The following is an 18,165-nucleotide window of genomic DNA, read 5'->3' as shown; positions in this document are numbered from 1 at the left end:
CTCTTCAAAAAGTTTTATGGAGGGTTTGATGCAAATATCCTAACTTGGCTACCATATGATGAGGATGAGAACAATGAGCTAATCTTCCCATTTAAATTTTGATTTGAATCAGGCTGTTCGGACAAGATGGTGGCTACAATCTTTAACTCCTTCATCAAGCCTTGCGTTCTTCTAGCCAAATTTCATCATGGTCGTGGCAAAATGGCTACAAGCTCCTTCCTTCCAGGCAACCTTCCAACTTATGAGTTTTAGAACCCTTCTTTTGTAGCTCATCAGTTTGGTCTTGGTCAATTACCTCCTCAACTATTCTTCAAGGATATACTGAGGCCAAGAGAAGGTATCAGTGAAGTAATGGAAACTTCCAGAGTTTTTCAACTAGGATCAAATCTCCCTTCTCTTTACTTGCATGACTGGGCAAGAGTCAACTTCTCTTCCAACCTTTTTGACTCTTGGTGGCAAGAATGACACTCCCATCTCTTCTGTGGGCCAGCCCATCCTAGATGCATAGCCCTAGATGGAGAGTTTGTTTCTGACAGTGAGGTAATTTACTATTCTTTTTTAGAAAAATTATTCGATGACCTCCCCTACCAACTGTTCTAACAAACCTTTTTTAGGACATTGAGTTCGATCCCCCAAGCTTGGATAGGAAAGGGCACCCCATAAATTATCAGCCACCATGCCTAGTTTCAAGAATAGGATCAGCTGCGCCTCCATTGAAGAAGCTGATGAAAACTCACGCTGCCCCCGCAATCGTAACATATCAATCTTCAAAGCACAAGGCAGCTCAAGGGACGACCCAGAAAACCGTTACTAGGAAAAGACTCCATAGAATGAGACCATCAGCTACTCATGTAAACAATTCATCTTTTCCTCAAAATGATATTCAACTTCTGATCCCCTTTCTTCACAGTTATTAACCATTGCATCCCAATTAGTTCTAGGTGCAGAACTGTTGTCCTAGGCATTTAATTCAGCATCGACTAAACCTTCATCGGCCGATCCTCAAGAGGAGCCAATTTCAGTTGAACCAACCGATGCTCTTAGGATTGCAGAAGATGAGGATCCTTCCATTTCAATCCCCGATGTTTCCAAGGTATCTCCTTAAAGTTCTTGATTCTTATTTAATTTCACCCTTCATCTGATCACTTATTATGTCAAATACCCTCTGAGGGAACACCCACGTGAAATGTCCTAATGGCTAGAGGGGGGGGGGTGAATAGCCTAATAAAATTTCTACAACAACACTTAACAAAATGGTTAGACAATTATGAGGCGAAGCAAGTGTTGCGCTAGCCTACTTAAAAAGCAAGCCACCTACTACAATTCTAGTTTAGATAATATCTATTCACACAATAGCTATGACACTACTCTATGTTAGTGTGCTCTCAAAGGCTAACTAAAGAGCCACACCAACCAAGTAAGCAAGCTCTCACACTAGCTACACTAAAGAGCTTGGCAACTAGTTTACGGTAATGTAAAGAGAGTGATCAAGAAGGTTATACCACCATGTAGATGAAGGAACCAATCAATCACAAGGATGAATAACAATGAAGACCAATCACCTCAGAATCAATGATGAACACAATGATTTTTACCGAGGTTCACTTGCTTGCCGACAAGCTAGTCCTCGTTGTGGTGATTCACTCACTTGGAGGTTCATGTGCTAATTGGCTTCACACGCCAAACCCTCAATAGGGTGCCACACAACCAACACAAGATGAGGATCACACAAGCCACGAGCAATCCACTAGAGTACCTTTTGGCTCTTCATCGGGGAAAGGTCAAGAACCCTTCACAACCACCACAATCGGAGCCGGAGACAATCCCCACTCTTCGCTCAACGATCCTCGCTGCTCCAAGCCCCCTAGGTGGCGGCAACCACCAAGAGTAACAAGCGAAATCCCATAGCGAAACACGAACACCAAGTGCCTCTAGATGCAATCACTCAAGCAATGCACTTGGATTCTCTCCCAATCTCACAAAGATGATGAATCAATGATGGAGATGAGTGGGAGGGCTTTGGCTAAGCTCATAAGGTTGCTATGTCAATGCAAATGGCCAAGAGTTTCAGCTTCAACCGGCCATGGGGCTTAAATAGAAGCCCCCACGAAATAGAGCCGTTGTACCCCTTCATTGGGCACAACATGGGCTGACCGGACGCTCCGGTCATGTTGACCGGACGCTGGACCTCAGTGTTCAATCACCCAACGACAACCATGTGTCCCGATCTCAACGGTAACTCGAGTTGACCAGACACTGTGCTATAATTGACTGGACACTGAGCCACCAGCGTCTGGTCGTTTCCAGTAAGGTTCCAGAAATGCCTTTTGCCCATCGAACGTGTCTGGTCAAGCACGACCGGACCCTACCATCGTCCGGTCAGAGACCCTAGCCTCTATGTGCTGCCTGACAATAGGACCAGACCCTACCTCCAGCATCTGGTCACTGAGTGACCTAGCATCTGGTTGTTTGACTGACGCCAGCATCACTGCTGTTACAACTGACCGGATGCGCCGGTTCCTCTGGGACCAGCGTCCAGTCACCTTGTGACCAGCGAGACTATCTCCTTTTCACCTCTAACTTCTTCACCCTTGCTCAAATGTGCCAACCACCAAGTGTATCACCTTGTTTACATGTGTTAGCATATTTTCACAAACAATTTCAAGGGTGTTAGCATTCCACTAGATCCTAAATGCATATGCAATGAGTTAGAGCATCTAGTGGCACTTTGATAACCTTATTTCGATACGAGTTTCACCCCTCTTAATAGTACGGCTATGAAACCTAAATGTGATCACACTCTCTAAGTGTCTTGATCACCAAAACAAAATAGCTCCTACAAATTATACCTTTGCCTTGAGCTTTTGTTTTTCTCTTTCTCCTTTCCAAGTCCAAGCACTTGGTCATTACCATGGCATCATCTTCATCATGATATGATCTTCATTTGCTTCACGACTTGGAGTGTGCTACCTATCTCATGACCACTTGATAAACTAGGTTAGCACTTAGGGTTTCATCAATTCACCAAAACCAGACTAGAGCTTTCAATCTCCCTCTTTTTGGTAATTGATGATAACCCTTTCTCAAAGATATGAATTGAAATTCTATTGAATCCATGTTGCTTGTCCAAGCATATTTACCATGTGTAAAAGATATGGATAAGTTTCATGAACCCCATATGGTAGCAATTGCTCCCCCTACATATGTGCTAAGAGTTTGGATTGTAGCTTGCACATATGCTTAGATAGGAATAAATAGAAGACAATGTCTACCAAATGATGCTAAGGTATAAAAGATGAACCTTTGAAGCGTGATACCAATCGGAGTGCACCATTATACCATCCTTAGCATCATGGTTAGCTTTATACTACTTGAAATCATACTTTGAAAAGATACCAATTGAAAATACTTGGAATTGAAAGTTATCTAGTGATTTCATTTGATCATTCAATCTTACAACTAGCATACATCACACAAGCATGGATAACAAAATTAAAACTTGTGCCATGCAAGCAAACATATGAAATGCACATTCAAATGCACCATACAAGTTTATGAGCTTGCTCCCCCTACTTGTGTGCTCAAAATTTTAATTGATCCCTTTCCTTTTATCATGTCTCTCCTTATCTCGAGTTCTCCCCCTATCACTTGTATCTTTATTTCTCTCCCCTTTGACTATCTTTTCACTTATCTTTGTGCACTATCTCTCCCCCTTTGTCACTTATGTCTTTGTTTCACTTATATCTTTGTTTCTCTCCCCCTTTGTCATCAATGACCACAAAGACTTAAAATATAGATAGTACCACTTGTAGGGTCGAGATTATCAAGCTCAATCAATGGGGTGCGAATCATTTTGATTTTCAAATTTGGTCTAATCTAGATCATTTACCAAAGATATTTAACTCGGTTTGATCCAAGGACAAGCTTCTTCACACCTCCAAATAAGGGTTATCTTGTGCCATGTTGAGTTAAACACTTAAAGCTCATTTTCTAGATCAAACACTAGGTTTACAAGCCCACAAACATGTCATATGCTATCACTAGATCAAGTCAAGCATATAAGCAATAGTGATACCATATAAACATCAAATTCATTTGATTTTCATGAATGAGCTTAATAAAATTGAACCACTTGAAAGATTCTAATTGAACATATGACTAGATGCACTAAACATGTCCTTAGCAAGGATGTATGTCATGCCAATCAACTTTTACCTTGAAAAAGCTCGAAGGAGAGGCATGTCATATAAATGGGGGGTGCATCAACACATATTTGAGAAATCCAATATGTTCAACTCATTCCTTAGCTTGCAAAACCTTTTCTCATCCAATGGCTTGGTGAATATATCGGCAAGTTGATCTTCGGTGCCTACAATCTCAATGCAAATACCCCCTTTTTGTTGGTGATCTCTTATGAAATGGTGGTGGACATCTATATGCTTTGTTCTTGCATGTTGAACCGGATTGTTTATCAACTTGATTGCACTCTCATTGTCACATAGCAATGGCACTTTCTTGAACTTGATTCCAAAGTCACTCAAAGTGGCCTTCATCCAAAGTACTTGTGCACAACAACTACCGGCGGATATGTATTCGGCTTTGGCGGTTGATAATGCAACACTATTTTGCTTCTTTGATGACCATGAGACAAGTGATCTTCCCAACAATTGACATGTGCCCGAGGTACTCTTCCTTTCAACCTTACATCCCGCATAATCTGAGTCGGTGTAACCAACTAGCTCAAACTTTGCTCCTTTGGGATACCACAAACCAACATTTGGTGTATGCTTCAAGTACCTCAATATTCTCTTTATAGCCTTCAAATGACTTTCTCTTGGTGAGGCTTGAAATCTTGCACACATGCATACACTAAATATGACATCCGGCCTTGATGCGGTCACATAGAGTAGGCTTCCAATCATAGACCGATATAGTTTTTGATCCACCATATTTCCACTTGCATCACTATCCAAGTTGCCATTTGTTCCCATTGGTGTGCTAATGGCCTTACTATCATTCATGCCAAACTTCTTGATCATGTCCTTGATATACTTGCCTTGACTCATAAATGTACCATTCTTCAATTGCTTGATTTGAAGACCAAGGAAGTAACTTAACTCTCCAATCATGGACATCTCAAACTCTTTAGCCATCATCTTTCCAAATTCATCACAAAAGTCTTGATTGGTTGATCCAAATATGATGTCATCAATATAGATTTGCAACACAAATAAATCTTTTCCAATCTTCTTGATGAAAAGAGTGGTGTCAACCTTGCCCATTGTGAACCCTTTAGAGAGTAGGAAATCCCTCAATCTCTCATACCATGATCTAGGTGCTTGTTTCAATCCATACAAAGCATTCTTCAACTTGTATACATGGTTGGGCTTCTTGTCATCTTCAAAACCAGGAGGTTGCTCAACATATACTTCTTCATTGATGTAGCCATTTAGAAATGCACTCTTAACATCCATTTGATAGAGCTTGATGTTGTGGGCACAAGCATAGGCTAGCAAGATTCTAATTGCTTCCAATCTAACAACCGGGGCATATGTTTCTCCAAAGTCAAGACCTTCAGCTTATGTATAGCCTTGTGCTACCAATCTTGCTTTGTTCATTACTACTATCCCATCTTGATCTTGCTTGTTTCTAAAGACCCATTTGGTTCCAATCACATTGTGTCCCTTTGGTCTTTCTACCAACTCCCATACTTGATTTCTTGTGAAGTTATTCAATTCTTCATGCATAACATTTACCCAATCAACATCCTTCAATGCTTCATCTATCTTCTTTGGTTCAATGGATGACACAAAGGAGAAATGCTCACAAAATGAAGCCAATCTTGATCTAGTTTACACACCTCTTGAAATATCACCAATGATAGTGTCCAATGAATGATCCCTTGCAACATTGGTTGGTTGGAGGATTGGAACTTGATTGCTTGCACTTGCTTGATCATTGGGTTGAGATGATGTACTAGCCACTTGATCTTGTTCATTATCATGAGATCCACTTGCACTAACTTGATTTGTACCATCTTGCACATTTGAGTTAGAGAGCACTTGCACTTGATCATCTTCATCATCATTCACTTGCCTAGGCTTCAATTCACCAATATCCATGTTCTTCATGGCATTTGAAAGTTGAATGCCTCTAACATCTTCCAAGTTCTCATTTTCTACTTGTGAACCCTTGGTTTCATCAAATTCAACATCATGAACTTCCTCAAGAGTACCACTATTCGAATTCCAAACTCTATATGCTTTGCTTGTAGTGGAATATCCAAGTAGGAATCCTTCATCACATTTCTTGTCAAACTTGCCCAATCTAGTGCCTTTCTTCAAGATATATCATTTGCAACCAAAGACCCAAAAATATGCAATGTTGGGTTTTCTACCATTCAAGAGCTCATATGGTGTCTTCTCTTTCAATGGGTGACAATAGAGGCGGTTGCTATAATAACAAGCCGTGTTGATAGCTTTGGCCCAAAAAGATTGACTCACATTGTACTCACTAAGCATAGACCTTGCCATATCAATGAGTGTTCTATTTTTCCTCTCAACAAGGCCATTTGATTGAGGTGTGTACTTGGCCGAGAATTGATGTCTAATTCCAAATTCATCACACAACTCATCAATTCTAGTGTTCTTGAACTCACTACCATTGTCACTTCTAACTCTCTTGATGGTTGTTTCAAACTCATTGTGAATGCCTTTGACAAATGATTTGAATGTTGCAAATACATCACTTTTGTCCACAAGAAAGAATACCCATGTGTATCTAGTGTAATCATCCACTATTACAAAGCCATATTTGTTACCACCAATGCTAGTGTATTGTGTTGGCCCAAACAAATCCATGTGCAATAACTCAAATGCTTTACTAGTGCTCATCATGCTTTTCTTAGGATGGGTGTTTCCAACTTGTTTGCTGGCTTGACAAGAGCTACAAAGCTTATCCTTTTCAAACACAACATCTTTCAAGCCTTTAACTAAGTCATGCTTAACCAATCTATTCAATTGTTTCATTCCAACATGACCAAGCCTTCTATGCCATAACCAACCCATGCTAGACTTAGTGAACAAGCATGTAGATAATCTAGCTTCACTAGCATTGAAATCAACCAAGTATAGATTCTCATATCTAAAGCCTTTGAAGATCAAGTTAGAGCCATCTACACTTATGATCTCTACATCATCTACCCCAAATATGCATTTGAATCCAAGATCACACAATTGAGCCACGAATAGCAAATTGAAGTTCAAGCTCTCTACTAGCAACACATTGGATATGCTCATGTCATTGGATATTGCAATCTTACCAAGCCCTTTGACCTTGCCTTTGCCATTGTGACCAAATGTGATACTATCATAACCATCATTGCCATTGGTGTTGATTGAGTTGAACATTCTTGCATCACCGGTCATGTGTTGAGTGCACCCACTATCAAGAACCCAATGCCTTCCACTGGCTTTGTAATTGACCTACAAAAGAAGATCAATTCCTTTTAGGTACCCAAACTTGCTTGGGTCCTTGAAGGTTAGTTACTAAGCTCTTTGGTACCCAAATGGCTTTCTTCTTTGAGCCCATCCATGGTTTACCAATGAACTTAGCCTTCACACCATTATTACCCTTAGTAAGCATATAGCATGAATCAAGCTTTATGAAGGATACATTAGCATTTTTGCTCTTGTTGTTGCATTCTTGCTCTTTATGACCCACTTGCTTGCAACTAGTGCAAAACTGACCATTTTTCTTCACAAAACTAGTCTTGTGAGGAGCAAAGGCTGCCTTGCCTTTCTTGGGGGTATAGCCTAATCCCTCTTTGTAGAGAGAAGCTCTTTGGCTACCCAAGCACATAAGCAAGCGGTCCTCACCACCATAAGCCTTAGCCAAGGTGTGTGTGAGCTTATTGACCTCCTTCTTGAGGTTCTCATTCTCAACCACTAGTGAGGCATCACAAGTGAGACCATCACTACTAGATGAGGTTGAAGTGGAAGTGCTACAAGAAGGGTTAGTAGGAGCAACAATGATAGGCATAGATAGTGATTCATCAATTATATCACAAGTTAAACCTACATTGCAAGTTTCAACATGCTTCTTTTTATTTTGCTCATCAAGCAAAAAGGAATGAGCCTTTTCAAGCTTTTTGTGAGCTTTGCCAAGCTTCTCATTGGCTTCCTCTAGCCTCTCATTAGATGCATTGAGCTCATCAAAGGCTTGCTTAAGGGCCTTTAGTTCCTTACGCAAGCTTTTGCATTCCCTTCTCTTGATGTCAAAGTGTTCTCTAGCATCTTCTAGCATGTCAATTAATTCATCCTTAGTAGGTTCATCATCATCACTATCACTATCATGGTTATTTTCATTTTCATTTTTATCATCATGTTCTTCATCGCTTTCATCATCACTAGTTTGTACCTTAGTGGCCTTAGCCATGAAGCATGATGAAGAGTCAAAAAGAGAAGGCTTCTCATTGATAGCAATGCTTGCTAGAACCTTCTTCTTGGTGGTCTTGTTATCATCACTATCGTCATCGTCATCACTTGAGGAAGCATCACTATCCCAAGTGACCACATATGAACAACCCTTCTTCTTCTTGAAGGCCATCTTGTCCTTCTTCTCTTTCTTTTCCTTCTTGTCCTTCTTCTTGTTCTTCTTGTTGTCATCACCATTGTCGCTATTGTATGGACATTGAGCAACAAGATGATCTTTGCTTCCACACTTGAAGCACTCTTCTTTATTCTTGGATGAAGACTTCTTTCTTCTAGCATGATAGCCCTTCTTCACCATGAACTTGCCAAATCTCTTGACAAAGAGAGCCATCTTCTCATCATCATCATCATCCCATGAATCATCTTCTTCACTTGATGTTTCTTGCTTGGCTTTGCCCTTGGTTGATGTGGCCTTGAATGCCACGCTCTTCTTCTTGTCATCCTTCTTGTCATCTTTCTTCTCCCTCTTTTCTTCTATCTCATCATCATCTCTATAAGCATCATCGGTCATAATATCTCCCAAGATTTGGTTTGGTGTCATTGTGTCCAACCCGGTCCTTACTAGCAAGGTGACCAACATGCCAAATCTTGTGGGTAAATATCTCAAGAACTTATTAGAGAAATCCGTGTCCTCTATCTTCTCACCATGTGCTTTGAGATCATTGACAATCACCTCCATCTGATGGAACATGTCCGACACACTTTCATCCTCCTTCATCTTGAAGCTTGCAAACTTCTCTTTGAGAATATATGCCTTTGCACCCTTCATGGCTTGAGTGCCCTCAAATGATTCCTCCAATTTCTTCTAAGCCTCATGAGCTCTCTCAATGTTCTTGATTTGCTCAAAGGTCCTCTCATCCAAAGCATCATGGATGGCACTAAGAGCAATGTCATTATTTTGGAGAAGTATTTCTTCGACGGCGGTGGGAGCATCTTCATCTTCAATCTCAATTTTTGTTTCTACCACCTTCCAAATCTTTCTATTGATTGACTTGATATATGTTGTCATCTTAGCCTTCCAATAGGGATAATTTGAGCCATCAAATTGGGGTGGCTTCTTGATGTTGTTGATTTGAGCCATTTTTGCACTAAAGGTTGTTAAGCCTCAAATCACGGTGACCTCTGATCTGATACCAAATGAAAGGTCCTAATGGCTAGAGGGGGGTGAACAGCCTAATAAAATTTCTACAACAACACTTAACAAAATGGTTAGACAATTATGAGGCGAAGCAAGTGTTGCGCTAGCCTACTTAAAAAGCAAGCCACCTACTACAATTCTAGTTTAGATAATATCTATTCACACAATAGCTATGACACTACTCTATGTTAGTGTGCTCTCAAAGGCTAACTAAAGAGCCACACCAACCAACCAACCAAGCTCTCACACTAGCTACACTAAAGAGCATGGCAACTAGTTTGCGGTAATGTAAAGAGAGTGATCAAGAAGGTTATACCACCGTGTAGATGAAGGAACCAATCAATCACAAGGATGAATAACAATGAAGACCAATCACCTCGGAATCAATGATGAACACAATGATTTTTACCGAGGTTCACTTGCTTGTCGGCAAGCTAGTCCTCGTTGTGGCGATTCACTCACTTGGAGGTTCACGTGCTAATTGGCTTCACATGCCAAACCCTCAATAGCGTGCCACACAACCAACACAAGCCACGAGCAATCCACTAGAGTACCTTTTGGCTCTCCACCGGGGTAAGGTCAAGAACCCCTCACAACCACCACGATCAGAGCCAGAGACAATCACCACTCTCTGCTCAATGATCCTCGCTGCTCCAAGCCGCTTAGGTGGCAGCAAGCACCAAGAGTAACAAGCAAAATCCCACAGCAAAACACGAACACCAAGTGCCTCTAGATGCAATCATTCAAGCAATGCACTTGGATTCTCTCCCAATCTCACAAAGATGATGAATCAATGATGGAGATGAGTGGGAGGGCTTTGGCTAAGCTCACAAGGTTGCTATGTCAATGCAAATGGCCAAGAGTTTCAGCTTCAACTGGCCATGGGGCTTAAATAGAAGCTCCCACGAAATAGAGCCATTGTACCCCTTCACTAGGCACAACACGGGCTGATCGGACGCTCCGGTCATGTTGAACGGACGCTGGACCTCAACGTCCGGTCGCCCGACGATAGCCACGTGTACCGATCTCAACGGTAACTCGAGTTGACCGGACACTGCGCTATAACTGACCGGACGCTGGGCCACCAGCATCCGATCATTTCCAGTAAGGTTCCAGAAACACCTTTTGCCCATCGGACGTGTCCGGTCAAGCACGACCGGACCCTGCCATCGTCCAGTCAGAGACCCTAGCCTCTATGCATGGCCCCACAACAGGACCGGACCCTGCCTCCAGCGTCCGATCGTTTGACCGACGCCAGCATCACTGCTGTTACAACTAACCGGACGCGCCGGTTCCTTTGGGACCAGCGTCCGGTCACCTTGTGACCATCGAGACTAACTCCTTTTCACCTCTGACTTATTCACCCTTGCTCAAATGTGCTAACCACCAAGTGTATCACCTTGTCCACATGTGTTAGCATATTTTCACAAACATTTTCAAGGGTGTTAGCATTCCACTAGATCCTAAATGCATATGCAATGAGTTAGAGCATCTAGTGGCACTTTGATAACCACATTTCAATACGAGTTTCACCCCTCTTAATAGTATGGCTATGAAACCTAAATGTGATCACACTCTCTAAGTGTCTTGATCACCAAAACAAAATAGCTCCTACAAATTATACCTTTGCCTTGAGCTTTTGTTTTTCTCTTTCTCCTTTCCAAGTCCAAGCACTTAATCATTACCATGGCATCATCTTCATCATGCTATGATCTTCATTTGCTTCATGACTTGGAGTGTGCTACCTATCTCATGATCACTTGATAAACTAGGTTAGCACTTAGGGTTCCATCAATTCACCAAAACCAAACTAGAGCTTTCACCACGCAGGAGCAGGAGTTTGATAGTCTACTTATTGAAAATGATCCTGCTGTTGTCGACACCTAGATTGTTGATTCCACAATTTAGCACACAACTGATGGTAAGAAAATCATATATCCATTTTATCCTTCTACAATAATTACAAACTAAAGATCTTCCTTGATATTTGCAGATACCAATGTTGAGAACTTAGAGCCGATTCAACTAGATATCATTGGTGCATCATCAGCTGTTCCTCCTCTTTAGATAGAGGCTATCACAAAAAAGGTACTGTATCCACTTCACCGTTCATTTTGTTAAAACTGATCCAAACCTCATAATCAAGATTTTCTTATACATAGGCACTTAGTCTTCTAGCTCTGAGCTACTCTTTTAATCTTGAGGAGTATCTAGATGGAGATGAAATCAGCTCATCAGCCACCTCCTCTAAGGAAGCTTTGTCAGAAGAGACCAAAAATCAGCTATGGGATATATTGCCAATGTTTGAGAAGAATATAGCTGATTTGGTCCAAGACACTGATTCAATGCAGAGAGTCTTCTTGGCTATTGAAGGTAATCCATCCCTAGTTCTCTCCAAAATTTTGTCACCTTTATCCATTATTGAAGATCAGGCCCTAAAGGTGAAAAAGGCTCAGATGAATCTGCCCGACCATGAAGCTTTATTGGCCAAGAGGAACTCCAACGGGCAAGAGGCTAAAGAGCTGACATAGTTGATTGATGATTTGAAGAACTCCTCCCTCAGGATCGACCTAGAGTTGTCCCAATTGGAAATCAAGCATGCAGAAGTTGAGAAGGAAATGGAGAACGTGAAGGCTACCATTGATCGCCATAAGTCCAACCTGGCTCAAATACCCGATGCCATCAAGCAAAAGAAACAAGAACTGCTAGCCAAAGTCAGAGAAGGTTGGGCCATCCGTAGTAGCCTCGAGGACATTCCTAGATCAGCCGAAGAAGACAAGCAACAAATCGTAGAAGTTCATGCTATCTGGCTAGAAGTATTGAAAGCAATCCAGGATGTTCTAGACTTATGATCTATATATCAACGTGTATCTAGTGTAGAATCAATGATAACCATACTTTTTATTGCCTCATTGTATTTCTTATTTTTGGCTAAAGAGCTGATTTGAAAATAACCAATTCTAGACTTCCAACCTTAATCTAATTAAGTCTAAAAACATGACCTTTATTAAGAGAACCCCTCAATCTTCTGTTCTTAGTCACCCAGTGCCGTATTCTCTTTGGCATTAGTGAGGTGGTGCTTTGTCCTCTATTAATTGTGGTTGCCTTTTACACGTCCCGAGGCATCCACCTCCTCACTCTGTGGCTTCAAATACTAGCCGAGGGCTCCAACCTCAAACACATCTACACTCACAACCACTTTTATTCCTTTGCACTTCTCTGCCATCGCAAACTCTATAGCATCCTTTTCCCCTTCTTATAGATTCAATGGCCAGCGAGGACAGCCGAGGCAAGCGTGCAGCAGAGGAGATTCCGAAGGAGAATATGCTAGTGAATCAGCGCCTTCGACGCATGAGGTGAGATCAGCATCTTCTGTTCATGACGATGAACTGTTCTAACTTGTCTATAGGTTCATTTTGAATGACAATCTTCATCCTCTTCCAAGGGTCGGTGAGCCCTCTGATGCTGCATCTTCTATGCCGGCCTCGTTATCAGATTCCTCTGACTCGTACAATGGCGACGACGCCCGGTGTTTCCTCCAAGAGTGGAGGGCAGCCCAAGACTGTTATTCTGAGGCAACTCAGGAAAACGGTTAGCTTGAGATCCACCTCAGGGTTTCTCAAGCCACCCTTCACGCCACCGAAGAAGAGGCCAATGTCGCTCGGGCACGGCTGGCCGAGTCCGATGCCATGGTGGTGGGTAAAATGAATTCCAGGAATGCTCTTATTCTGATTTCCATTGTCTTTAAATTGATAGCTCTCCTATTTCTATGATTGCCAGCCCTGACGGTGTAGTTGGAGTCCCTCCAACTAGCGGCGAACGTGGCCATGGATGCCGTCAATGCTTGGGGCCCCCTCATCAATGCTCACCTCCACAACATTCTAGCTCATGTTCAGGAGATCGCCCTCCATGGCATCCATCATGGCACATCAGTGGCGCTGGCCACGACACTGGTCCCGACTGAGCGCGAACTCCACACCATGGAGACCGGCTTCTCGATGGGTGATGGCCCCAAGGAGCATGGGGATTTGATCAAAGAGTTTGTCATCGTAGCGGAGGCCATTGTGGACATCACATCTGCTCAGGATGTGGTGAACAAGGTCTTCGATTAGTTTGCATTTAGGGCAAACTAATGAATACAATCTTCTGCTCTTCCATGACCGTGTCTTAGTGCAATGTTATTTGATTCTAGAGCTTCTCATTCATTTATGAGCCAATCATTTGCATCTAAGTATGATAAAAAAATAATTGAGGTAAACAAGGGTGGTTATAGTATAAGTTCGGCTAGGGCTACTTTCTCTACAAATCAAATAGTCAAAGAGGTGCTCATCTCTATATAAGAGATGGAGTACATAGTGGATCTGATAGTATTGCCTAGATTAACCATAGATGTGATCTTAGGCATGAAATGGATGAGCGATCATGGGGTTCTCATTGACACTAGCACTAGAACAATTATGTTGAGAGAACCAAAGGGAGGTAATGCTTTTCTATTACCACTTCCCTAAAGTTTTGATCTCCAAAACTTCTCTTGTGCTATCCAAGCCACTACCCTTTGTGATATTCCATTGGTTTGTGAGTTTCCTGATGTATTTCTAGATGAGTTGTTGGGTTTACCGCCTGATAGGGATGTGGAATTTAAGATTGAGTTAGTGCTAGGTACGACACCTATCTCAAGAAGACCCTATAAAATGCCACCAAATGAATTAGCTAAACTTAAAATTCAGTTACAAGAACTATTGGACAAAGGTCTCATTCAACCTAGTTTGTCTCCATGGGGATGTCCAGCTTTATTTGTAAAGAAGAAGGACAAATCCCTGAGGATGTGTGTGGATTATAGGCTGCTTAATGTTGTGACCATTAAGAACAAGTATCCTTTGCCTTGTATTGATATCTTGTTCGATCAACTGGCAAAAGCAAAGGTATTATCTAAGATTGACTTGAGGTTAGGTTATCATCAGATTAAGATCAGACTAGAAGATATACCTAAAATAGCTTTCTCCACTAGGTATGGCTTGTACGAGTATTTGGTCATGTCTTTTGGATAGACAAATGCTCCTGCCTACTTCATGTACTTGATGAATTCGGTATTCATGCCTAAGCTTGACAAGTTCATGGTTGTGTTTATCGATGATATCTTGATTTATTCAGAGAATGAGGCAGACCATGCAGAGCATCTGAGAGTTGTTTTGTCTAGATTGAGGGAACATAAGTTATATGCCAAATTTAGCAAGTGTGAATTCTGGTTGAGCAAATTACCTTTCTTAGGTCACATATTATCTAAAGATGGAATTTCTATAGACCCATCTAAAGTACAAGAGGTCATGGATTGGAAGGCCCCAACTTCGGTTCATGAAGTTTAGAATTTTCTAGGGTTAGCAGGTTACTATCGTTGTTTCATTCTAGATTTCTCCAAGATAGCTAAGCCCATAACTAGACTACTTTAGAAGGATGAAAAGTTTAGTTGGATGCTAGAGTGTGAAGCCACTTTTCACACCCTAAGGACCTTGTTAACTACAGCTCCGATTTTAGTACAACCCGACATAGAAAAGCCTTTCGATGTGTTCTATGATGCATCGGGTATAGGTTTGGGGTGTGTGCTCATGCAGGAAGGAAGGGTTATTGCCTATGCTTCTCGACAATTGCAAAAGCATGAAGTCAACTATCCTACACATGATTTGGAGCTTGTTGTAGTTGTTCATGCGTTGAAGATATGGAGACATTACTTGTTGGGAAATGTATGTCACATATATACTGACCACAAAAGCCTCAAATATATCTTCACTCAACCTGAGCTGAACATGAGGCAGCGAAGATGGTTAGAGTTGATCAAGGACTATAATTTGGAAGTGCACTATCATCTAGGAAAAGCCAATATGGTAGCAGATTCCCTTAGTCAGAAATCTCATTGTAACACTATGGAAGCCTTGTTGGAAGGTGGATTTAATTTGTTACATCCTGTGGTGCTACACAATATCACCGTCAATTGCTCACTTCAGAGCAAAATCATAGAACTGCAAAAGACAGATGTAGGTATATTTCACAATAAGAGAAAGATGAAAGAAAAGGAAACCAAGCATTTTAGGTTGGATGAAAGAGGTGTGCTATGGTTTGAGGACCAACTTGTGGTACCGAAAGACTGAGAACTTAGAAATCAAATTTTAGATGAATCTCATTCATCCAAGTTGTCTATCCATCCAAGTAGTACAAAAATGTATCAAGATTTGAAAAACCATTTTTGGTGGACCAAGATGAAGAAAGAGATTGCCACCTATGTCGCTAGGTGTGATAATTGTAGTAGAGTCAAGGCTATTCATTTGAAATCTACTGGATTACTTTAGCCATTGCCTATTCTAAGATGAAAATGGGAGGAAATAAGTATGGACTTTATTACAGGCCTCCCGCTGACACAACAAGGTCATGATTCCATATGGGTCATTGTACATCACCTCACCAAGTTAGCACATTTTGTACCGGTTAACACAAGGTATCTAGCTAGGAAGTATCCTTAGCTATACGTTTCTCAGATCATGAGACTAGATGGAGTACCATGGACCATAATCTCAGATCGGGTACCATAGTTTATAGCTCATTTTTTTAGGAGCACTTACACTAGGCCTTGGGAAGTAAACTAATTAGAAGTTTAGCATACCATCCACAAACTTCTAGATAGATGGAATGAGTGAACCAAATCTTGGAAGATATGTTGAGATCTTGTGTCATCTCCTCCAAGGGTTCATGGGAGAAGTAGCTACCTTTAGCCGAGTTCTCCTACAACAATAGTTATCAAGCGAGCATCAAGATGGCTCCTTTTGAAGCCTTGTACGGTCAAAAATGTAGAACTCCCTTGAATTGGATTGAGCCCGGAGAAAGAAGATATTTTGGCATTGATTTTGTCACCAAAGCTGAAGAGCAAGTACGCATTATCCAACAACATATGAAAGCAGCTAAGTCAAGACAAAAGAGTTATGCTGATAAAAGAAGAAGACCACTAACCTTTGAAGTTGGAGACTATGTGTATTTAAAAGTTTCACCCATGAGAGGAGTGTAGAGAGTCAGAGTAAAAAGGAAGCTTGCGCCTAGATATGTAGGGACATACCAGATTATTGAATAGAAAGGAAAAGTCACCTACAAGTTACAACTTTCTCCAGAGATGAGTGCGATATTCATTGTCTTCCATGTTTCTTAGTTGAAAGATGCCTTCACATACCTAAGGAAGCCATTGCACCCACCAATATTAAGCTCCAATCGGATTTGACCTATGAAGAGAAAGCAATCCATGTGCTAGAAGAAATCGAAAGTGCAACATAGAGCAAGGTCATTAAGTTCTACAAAGTGGTGTGAAATAACCACAATGAACAAGATGCCACTTGGGAATGGGAGGATTATTTATGTGAGGTTTATCCCACCTTTTATAAGGAATGTTAGGTCTTTCAAATCTCGGGATGAGATTCCTATAAGGGGGAGGGGCTGTAACACCTTAGTGTTAAGCTTTGCATTTGGCACTTGCATTTCATGAGCACAAGCATCATCCAAGCATTCATGAACATGAGCATATGAAATTTCATCTCATTCTTATATATTGTCACATGAAATGTTTATTTTATATATATGCTTATGCTTGCAATCATGTATGACCAATGTATGAGATGGTGGTGAGGTCATGAAAACACCTTAGGCACATCTAGAATGATAAATAAAACAATGTTTATATTCATGACATAGATCAAATTTGCTTCTAAGTGTTGGTTTCATATGAAATGCCATTTTCATGATGCTAGTTTGACTAAAGTTGAACAATAGCTTAGAGTGTTTGCATGGCTGTGTGACCTAAATAAAAGTTGTAGTTCTTGTCATGGGTAACAAACTTTATTTAAGGGTCATGAGCGAATTTAAGGCCTGTTCGCTTGGAGGAATTTGTGAGAGCGTGAACAGTGAATTTCAGCCGTGAACAGTGAATTTCGGCTGAAATTTCCACCAGTCGAACGCAGCCTTAGTGTCTAACATGGTCAAATATAGCTCACAAGTATCAACAAAATGCTGTTTTCAAAACTTAAAATTTCACTCTTTAACCGGTTTTTAGTTTCAATGTAGCCCACTTTGGAGCAATGTAGTTTGTAAACCAGTTCAAATTAGACCTCGATCATTAAAGAAAAGTTGTAGTACTCACATAGCTCTACAACTTTCACTAATACCATTTTCACTGATTCACCATAGATTAGGAGTTACATGTACACAAACTTGCTCTATCAGTCGTCTATTACAGGCCTGAAACCGGTCGGAGCAGCGCGGCATCGTGGCCGACCGGCCACAGGTCATGGCCACTGCATGGCATACATGCACCAGGGCTAGGCCGCGCTGTGGCTGAGCACACGCTGAAGAGGCCGCCGCATATCCCTGCCCTCACTCGCACCCTCACTATCTCTCTTGCTCTCACACTCGCCGAAGTAGAACCGCAGCGCCACCATCACCGCCGCACCTCCACCGAGCTTGCTCACTGCCGCCACTGCACCATTGTCTAATAGCTCGTGCGCA

The sequence above is a fragment of the Miscanthus floridulus genome, chromosome 5, assembly GCF_019320115.1.
Source record: "Miscanthus floridulus cultivar M001 chromosome 5, ASM1932011v1, whole genome shotgun sequence".
Taxonomy (NCBI): Eukaryota; Viridiplantae; Streptophyta; class Magnoliopsida; order Poales; family Poaceae; genus Miscanthus; species Miscanthus floridulus.
Note: the sequence above shows the minus strand (reverse complement) of the source record.